This window comes from Marmota marmota, unplaced genomic scaffold (assembly GCF_001458135.2).
Source record: "Marmota marmota marmota unplaced genomic scaffold, marMar, whole genome shotgun sequence".
NCBI classification, from domain to species: Eukaryota; Metazoa; Chordata; class Mammalia; order Rodentia; family Sciuridae; genus Marmota; species Marmota marmota.
Window position 1 is genome coordinate 40109733 of NW_025999853.1, and position 8728 is coordinate 40118460.

Below are 8728 nucleotides of genomic sequence, written 5' to 3' on the forward strand. Positions count from 1 at the left end.
ATAATAATAATAATAATAATAATAAAGACATTCCTAATATCTAATGAGAATAGTGATACAACATACCAAAGTCTCCAGGACACAATGAAGGCAGTTCTAAGAAAAAAAAAATTATAGTGTTAAATGCCTATATATTTTTTTAAAAAACAGAAAGATCCCAAATGAACAATCTAATGCTATATCTCAAAGACCTACAAAAGCAGAAACAAATAATTATAAAACCAGTAAAAGACAGAAAATAATTATAACCAGAGATGAAATTAAATAGGGAATTGAAAAAAAATACAAATGCATTGTTGGTTATTTGAAAAGTTAATTAAACAAGATTGATTTAGCCTTAGCCAAACTAATGAAAAGAAAAAGACCCAAATTAACAACATTAGACATGAAATAAGATGATATCACAGACATTTCTGAAATCCAGAGAATCACTAGGGAATATTGTAAAATCATAAATTCCAGAAAAAATCAGAAAATCTAGAAGATATTGACAAATTTTTAGACTTAAATGACCTACCAAAATTGAACAAAGACCAATATCAAGCAACACAGTTGAAGCAGTAACAAAACACCTTCCAACAAAGAAAAGCTAAGGACTAAACAGATTTTTAGCTGAGTTCTACCAGAACTTTAAAAAAGAATGTGTCAATCCTCCTAAAATTATTACATAAAATGGAAAGGGAGGGAATACTCCCAAATTCATTTTATGAAGCCCATATCACCTTGACATCAAAACCAGATGAAGACTCATGGAGGAAAGGAAACTACAGATCAATATCTGTGATGAATATAGTACAACAATCCTGAAGGCAACTTAGCAATATGCATTCAAAAACACATTAGGAAGGCCATGTACCATAACAAAGTTAGAATTATCCCAGAGGGCAAAGTTGGTTCAACATACATAAATCAATTCATATACTTCATCACATAAACAGAATCAAGAATGAAAAATCACATGATCACTTTAATAGACACAGAAAAAGCCTTTGACAAATCCAGCATTCAATCATGTTAAAATTTTTGAAAAAAATTAAGGGTAGAAGGAATTTACCTCAACATCATAAAGCTTATAAATGATAAACCCAAAGCCAACATCAAACTGAATGGAATAAAGCTAAAAGAACTTTTTTCCCCTAAAATCAGGTACAATATAAGGATGAAAAGAAAGAGAAAATAGACCCAAATCAACAATATTAGAGATGAAATAAGACATTTCTGAAATCTAGAGAATCATTAAGGAATATTGTAAAATCTCAAATTCCAGAAAAATCAGAAAATCTAGAAGATATTGACAAATCTCTAGACATAAATGACCTACCCAAATTAAACAAAGCCCAATATCAAGCAACATAATTGAAGACAGAAAGTAAAATTAGCCAGATTCAGAAAGTCAAGGAATTCTATCATATGTGGAAGCTAGAGGGGTGGAGGTAGGGAAGGAATATTAAAAAAAAATTATTTGATAAGACCCTCACCATTCCTATTCAATATAGTTCTTAAAACTTTGGCCAGAGCTATCAGGCAAGAGAAGGTAATTAAATGGATACAAATAGGAAAAGAAATCAAATTATCTGTTTGTTGATGACATGATTTTATATGTAGAAGACCCAAAAACTCCATTGGAAGACATCTAGATCTAATGAATTCAGCAAAATTGAAGGATACAAGATCAACATACAAAAAAAAAATGTTGTCCTATACTCCAATAGTGAATCTGCTGAGGGGCAACTCAAAACTCAAGAAAATTATTCCATTATACTAGCCATAAAAAGAAAAAAAAAAACCACTTGGGAATAAAACTAATTAAGGAACAGAAAGACCTATACAAAGAAGATTTAGAACACTGAAGAAAGAAATTGAAGATCTTAGAAGCTTAGAAGCTCCCATGACCATGGATAGGCAGAATTAATGCTGCCAAAATGGCCATGTTACCAAAAGCAGTCTACGGATTCAACGTATTCCCCATCAAATTATCAATGACATTCTTTACGAATTAGAAAAGACAGTCCTAAAATTCATATAGAGGAATAAAATAACCACAGTAGCTAAAGCAATCCTGAGCAATAACAGCAATGCTGGAGGCATCACAATTCATGATCTTGAATTATACTAGAGAGTTATAGTATAGCTATAGTATTAAAACCAGTTTGGTATTGGCATCAAAATAGACATGAATACCAGTTAATAGAATAGAAGATGCATAAATAAAGCCACAATGATATAATCATCTGATCCTTGATAAAGTTTCCAAAAACATATATTGAAAGAAGATAGTCTTTTCTTTTTTTCCCCCCTATACCAGTGATTGAACCCGGGTTGCTTAACCACTATGCTACATCCTCAGACCTTTTTATTGTTTTATTTTGAGACAGGGTCCCACTACATTACATAGTACATTACTAAGTTGCTGAGACTTGCTTTGTACTTGCAATCTTCCTGCCTCAATCTCCCAACCTCTGGGATTACAGGTGTGCCCCACCACACTCGGCAAGATATCTTTTTTAACAAAAGTGATGCTCAGAAAACTGGATGTCAATATGTAGAAGAACAAAATTAGAATTCTGTCTCTCATTCTGCACAAAAATCAACTCAAAGTGGGTCAAAGGCCTAGGAATTAGACCAGAAACAATGAAACTTCTAGAAGAAAACATAGGGATAACACTCCAACATATTGGCACAGGCACTGATTTCTTTGATAAGACTCCTAAAGCTCAAGAAATAAAACCAAGAATCAATAAGTGGGACGGCATCAAATTAAAAAGCATCTGATCATCAAAGGAAAAAAGAGCATGAAGAGAGAGCCCACAGAATGGAAGAAGATCTTTGCCGACTACTTTTCTGACAGGGGATTATAATATCCAGAATACATAGAAAACTTAACATCAAAAAACCCAATAACCTAATCAATAAATGGGCCAAAGATATAAATAGACATTTATCAAAAGAAGAAATACAGATGGCCAACAAATACATGAAAAAAATGTTCAACATCCTTAGCAATCATGAATATGCAAATCAAAACTACACTTAGACTTCATCTCACTCCAGTTAGAATGGCAATTATCAAGAATACAAAACAAACAATAAATGATGGCTAGGATGTGTAGAAAAAAAGGTATACTTAAACATTTTTGTTGGGAATGCAAATTAATAAAACCACTTTGGCGGGTGGGATGGAGATTCCTCAAAAAACTAGGAATGGAATCACAATATGACCCAGCTTTCCCACTGTTTGTAATTAACCAAAAGAACTAAAACCAGCATCCTGTAGGATATATAAATACCAATGTGTATAGAAGTGCAATTCATAATAGTTAAGTTATAGAATCAGCCTAAGTGCCCATCTATATGTATGTCACACACACACACACACACACACATCGTGTTTTACTCAATCACAAAGAATGCAATATGTCATTTGTGGGTAAATGGATAGAACTGGGAAACAGCATGGTGTAAGTGAAAATAGCCAGATTCAGAAAGTCAAGGAATTCTCTTGTATGTGGAAGCTAGAGGGTGGAGGTAGGGAAGGAATATTTTTTAAAAAAAGGAAGGAAGACTGATGTGGAGAAAAGAGATTAAGAGGGAGGGAGGGAGGAAAGGGCACAGGGAAATATAGGTGAATGAAATCTACCACAATATGCTATGTCTGTGTACAAATATACAATGAATTATACACACACACACACACACACACACACACACATATATGATTATGATGAATTAATTAAAATAACAATAACAATAATAGTAGGGAGATCAGTAGAATAGAGCTACTGGATAAGGAAAGAAAGAAGGGAGAGAAAGGGAAGGTACTGGGGAATGACTTTGATTAAGTTTCGTTATGTGCATGTATGAAAATGGCATAATAAATCCCACTATTATATAAAAGTATAATGCACCAGTTAAAAAATGAGTAAAAAAATTAAAAATAAAAATTAAATTAAAAAATAAGGAAACAACATATCTGAACTTTTGGAAGAGGAAAATATATTTTTTAAACCATATACAAATAGCAACAACCACAAAGGAAAATAGTTTAAATGAAATTACATTAAAAGTAAGCACTTCACCAAAACACTATCAAAACAGTGAAAAGAGAAGTTTGGGGTAGGAAAATAAAATCACAATACATATACTGATAAAGATATAGAGAAAAGGGTTGCATTTTTTAAAAGAATTTGCTCAAAAATTTAAGTCAAGCATCTATTATTTTCTGGGTATTAGGAAAGGCAATGAAAAATATATTTTAGTAGGTCAGAAATGATAAAGTAGATTTGTAGGGGTAAAATATATGTGGCATGATTTACAATGATCAGTGTCTGGGAGAAAAACAGCAAAGGCACATCCTGTCATCAGTAAACATGCCTGATGGGGTCATTCATTCACAGGTGAATGTTCAGAGTCTGGGGAATGTTGGGCCTTCCCTAAGATTTACATAAATAATTTCAACTGCACCTCATCCCCCTCCCCACGCTCCCTGGTGCAGGTGACTGCACACACACATGCACACACACACACACATACACACACACAAAATTTTACTCTCCTACTTGTACTTACATATTAAAACTTCTCAAAAAGAAACAAAGCTTTTACTTTTAAAATGCAAATATGTGTTAGAGAGGTAACACTGTACTGAATTTACATTCAATTTTAACTTCCTCATTTTAGACCTTCTTCCTGAGAATAAAGGGAAAGAGACAAGTAAGGACTGATTTCTGGTGTAGTCATCAGTCACAGAGGGTGATGAATAGGGGGACTATAGGAAGCAAATGCTCCTGCAACTTATCTTACATTTCCCAGATACTCAGAAAATAAATATTTGTCTCATTGCTGAAAATGAGTGGTGTAGTTGCTGGGATTGTAGATACTGAGGCAGGGTGTCCAGGGTTATTGTGAGATAATCTGAAATGAGGGTCTGAAAAGGAACAGGGAGGGAGGACCAGGGGTGGTGGTGGGAGGATGTGTTAGTCTGTTCCACCTAATCTTAGACAGCTAGCTTATAAACAACAGAAATCTATTTCTCATAGCTTGCAGACTGAAGTCTAAGATCAAGGTGTCCATGATTTGTTGTATGAACTGCTATTTTTTCACTGTGTCTTTACAGGGAGGAAAGGTGCTGATCTTTGGGAGGGTGTTCTTTTTTAAGAGCACTAACCCTTTCATAAGGTGGATACTCCAGCCTTATGGACCTAAGCACTTCCCAAGGGCTCACCTCCTAATATAGTCACCTTGGGAGTCAGGATTTCAGTATATAAATTTTGGGTAGTCACAAGCATTCAAGCAACAGTAGAGGGGTTTTCTGCAGCTTGCTATGTATCATAACCAGGAGAACTCCACACTTACATTCTGCAGTGAGCCCACAGTCTGAAATGAGGGTACGACTTGGGACAAAGATACTCTAATCTCGGTAAGGAAGTAGCCAGAACCCAGAGCAGGCCCAGCCAGGGTCGAAACTGTTGAGTCTCTTGACAAGAGATCAGGAGTAATCTCTCCATTTTCAACTCCTTTATTTAATATTAAATAAAATATTGCTTTCATAAATAAAACAGACTTTCATGTATATGAGTCCCTCCAATTTCTGAGCAAATCAGAACATATGATTTGACAATAAAGGCAGGGAAGAGGTTTATTGTTAAAAAAAAAATACTGATGAAGCCGAGGAAGGACAAGACAATTATTCAGGTAATAAGATGTAGAGAAAGTCTGGCTGGAAGTTAAACTTTGCTTAATATATATTTTTACTGGTTCCTGGCAGTGTTCTCCATTTTTCTAGCTTAGTCACTCCTTTCTTCCATAGTATTCTCCAAACAGTTTCAACTCATGACTCTAAAATGAAGGTAAATGTGTGAATTTGGCAGCATGGGAAGCTGAAATAATTGGGAACATCTTGCATTTCTTCCCATTGCTCCCAAGTGCCTTTATCATTCTATCTTATTTCTGGGTGGACTCAAGGTCACTAAAGCAGAGGCTGGCATTGAGTGGCTAACTGATCTGAATTTGGATAATTTCTCATAGTAACCCCACTTTTACTCTGTATCAAGGAAACATGACGCTTCCTCATCATAACTCTGACTTCTGTTTGCTCTGAAAATCCAAAAGCTTTGAAAACTTAGTATCCCTCCTCTCCCATTAATATAAATACATTAAGGTGATTGAAAATCTAACACAGCATGTCCATATCTATTCCTTGGTACCACAGAGCTGATTTTGATTTGTTTTCATTTGTCTGTGAGACCATTATTATCCTGTTGTATAATTGAATTGGTTCAAATTAGCATCAAGCCTTCTCAAAATGAATGTAGCAACAGGGAGTGGACATTTGGTAGTAACAATTTTGTGAGTGCAGCTCTCTTTAGTGACTTTTCCTGTAGAATATTTAAGTAACTTTGGAGTGTGGTGTCATCTTGATAACTTTCATTAAATGCTCCTTTTCAATCTCTGCCTATTCTTTCATCACAGGTACCAAAAATAAAAACCCAATTTTTGGAATGGATGAGCTAGCATATGGCAATCTTTCTCTTTATGATTGTCCCAAATCTTTGATCTCTGTAGTCCTTTCATTTGGGGCTTTTATATAAAACTGTCATTGACCTTGGAAGTACCAGCTGTCCTCTTGAAATATGAGGCTGGTAATGATGACATACAGCATTGATAATAACAAATGGTAGTTCATATTTCAGCTGAGTTGGGTTTTTATGGTCTGCTTTTAGACTCAATGTATTCAGTATGGATAGAAAATATTAAAATGTAATTCAACTGGCTGATCTCTCTTTTTCTCATAAACACACTCTCTCTCTCCCTACCCCCTCTGTATTTTTCTACCAAGCAAGATGTCTGAAAATGAGACCTATATCAAGTCTGCTCACGAATCAGCCAGTATTGGCACTGAGGTTAGATGACTCTTACAAACTGGGGATTTGAGGTTCTTATTTGGGAGATTAGATTTTTATCTTAGAATGGGAAAATTTTACCATGACTCTCAGCTCTGTCATCAACTGTAAGGTAAACACAAATATCTGAATTCTTTCACTAATTATCATGGAAATTAAATCAAATCAGTGCTTTGGGAATAGCAAATTAGATAGTAAACAAGATACAAGAAATTAGGACTTAAATTAAGTCTTATCACTTTTTACTCTAAAACAGAAAGATTTTTCCATACTATTTTGGACTACTGAGCTTTGGTGAATTTTCGCCTTTATAAACACATCCTTATATAATCCCTCTAGGACATTAAGAGACTTTCAAGGTGCAGGGATTGGGGAGATGATGGTCAAAGGATACCACAGTATCTCAGTTGGACAGGAAAAATAAGACTTTCTTTTTGAAATTGATTGCATAGCATGGTAAATATAATTACTAATAATGTATTGTACTTTCCAAATGTTCTCACCACAAAACTGGTAAGTATTTGAGGTGAAAGATATGGTAATTAACTTGATCTAATTATTCCTCAGTATATTTACAAATCACAGCATCACTTTGCACCCCATAGTTATACAAAATTATAAATTTTCAATTTATAATAAAATAAAAAATAAAAGAAATATTCATACTGCCTTGAAAAGAATTTGGTTATGGCATAAATATAAAGTAAAATAAATGACAAATGTTTAGTTTTAATTTTTTACCTTTCAAAAAGAGACCTTTGAAAGACCTTGGACCTCTGAAATGGTAAATGCACACAGTGGTGATCACATTGAAGAGGGTGCAGTCAGAGCTTTCAGTTCACAAGAAAAAGTTCTCCATGTTGACAACCATATTCATATCTCAACTATGGAACTTACTCCTGATACATAATTTTACGAACCAGGAATGCTCAGATTCCAAACTTGCATTTGATAGACCACTTCCTATGTCTTATCTTATATCTTTAACTGGAAGCAAGACCCACATACCCACACACAATATGGCTGGAGATCAAATGGTGTTGGCCTGCTTATTGTTGGTTATGATGATATAGGTCCTCACATTTTCCAGACCTCTCCATCTGCTAACTATTGTGACTGTAGAGTTGTGTCCATTGGAGCTCATTCCCAATCAGCAAGCACTTAATTTGAAGAAACATATGTCTGAGGTGATGGAGTGTATTTTAAACAAAGTGGTCAAACCTGATCTGCTTGCTTTAAGAGAGATACTTCCTGCAGATCAGAACCTAACTATAAAGGATGATGGTAATGATGCGTTTCCATTCCTGGAAAGTCTTGAAGAAAGACCACAGAGAAAGGCTTAGCCTGCTAATGATCTGGCAGACAAGGAAAATGAACCAATGGAACATTAAATAATAAACCAGTCTGCATGTATATTATCAAATATGCAAGAATGCAGGACATACACTGATGACAGTAATCTACATTTTAATCAAACGATGCAGAGTGGGGAAATAGTATGTTTTAGAAAACAGTCCACATGTGAGATATTTCCAAGCAACTTCACTGAAATCATATAATGAGGAGTATTTTTCTTTCAGAATTCTATATAATCATTTTTGAGTAAGTGTAAGTATCTGTACTAATAGGTATCTATAGCAAGTTATCAATTTTTATATGAAGGAAATAGTGCCCTTGTGGTCTTCAAAACATCTGTGAAATAAAATAATTTCACCTCCAAATAATGAATAATTGACTTAATTAAAATTACAATTAATTTTTATAATATTTTTCCATTTTAAACAACAGCAAAAAAAAAGACATCTGAGAATTGAAGAAGTCCTTATGAG

General features: G+C 34.3%; 1 pseudogene; it reads left to right on the forward strand.

Annotated features, from left to right (window-relative positions):
- The first annotated feature begins 7687 nt into the window (after positions 1–7687).
- LOC107139732 lies at positions 7688–8290 on the forward strand (annotated as a pseudogene).
- Positions 8291–8728: the final 438 nt, after the last annotated feature.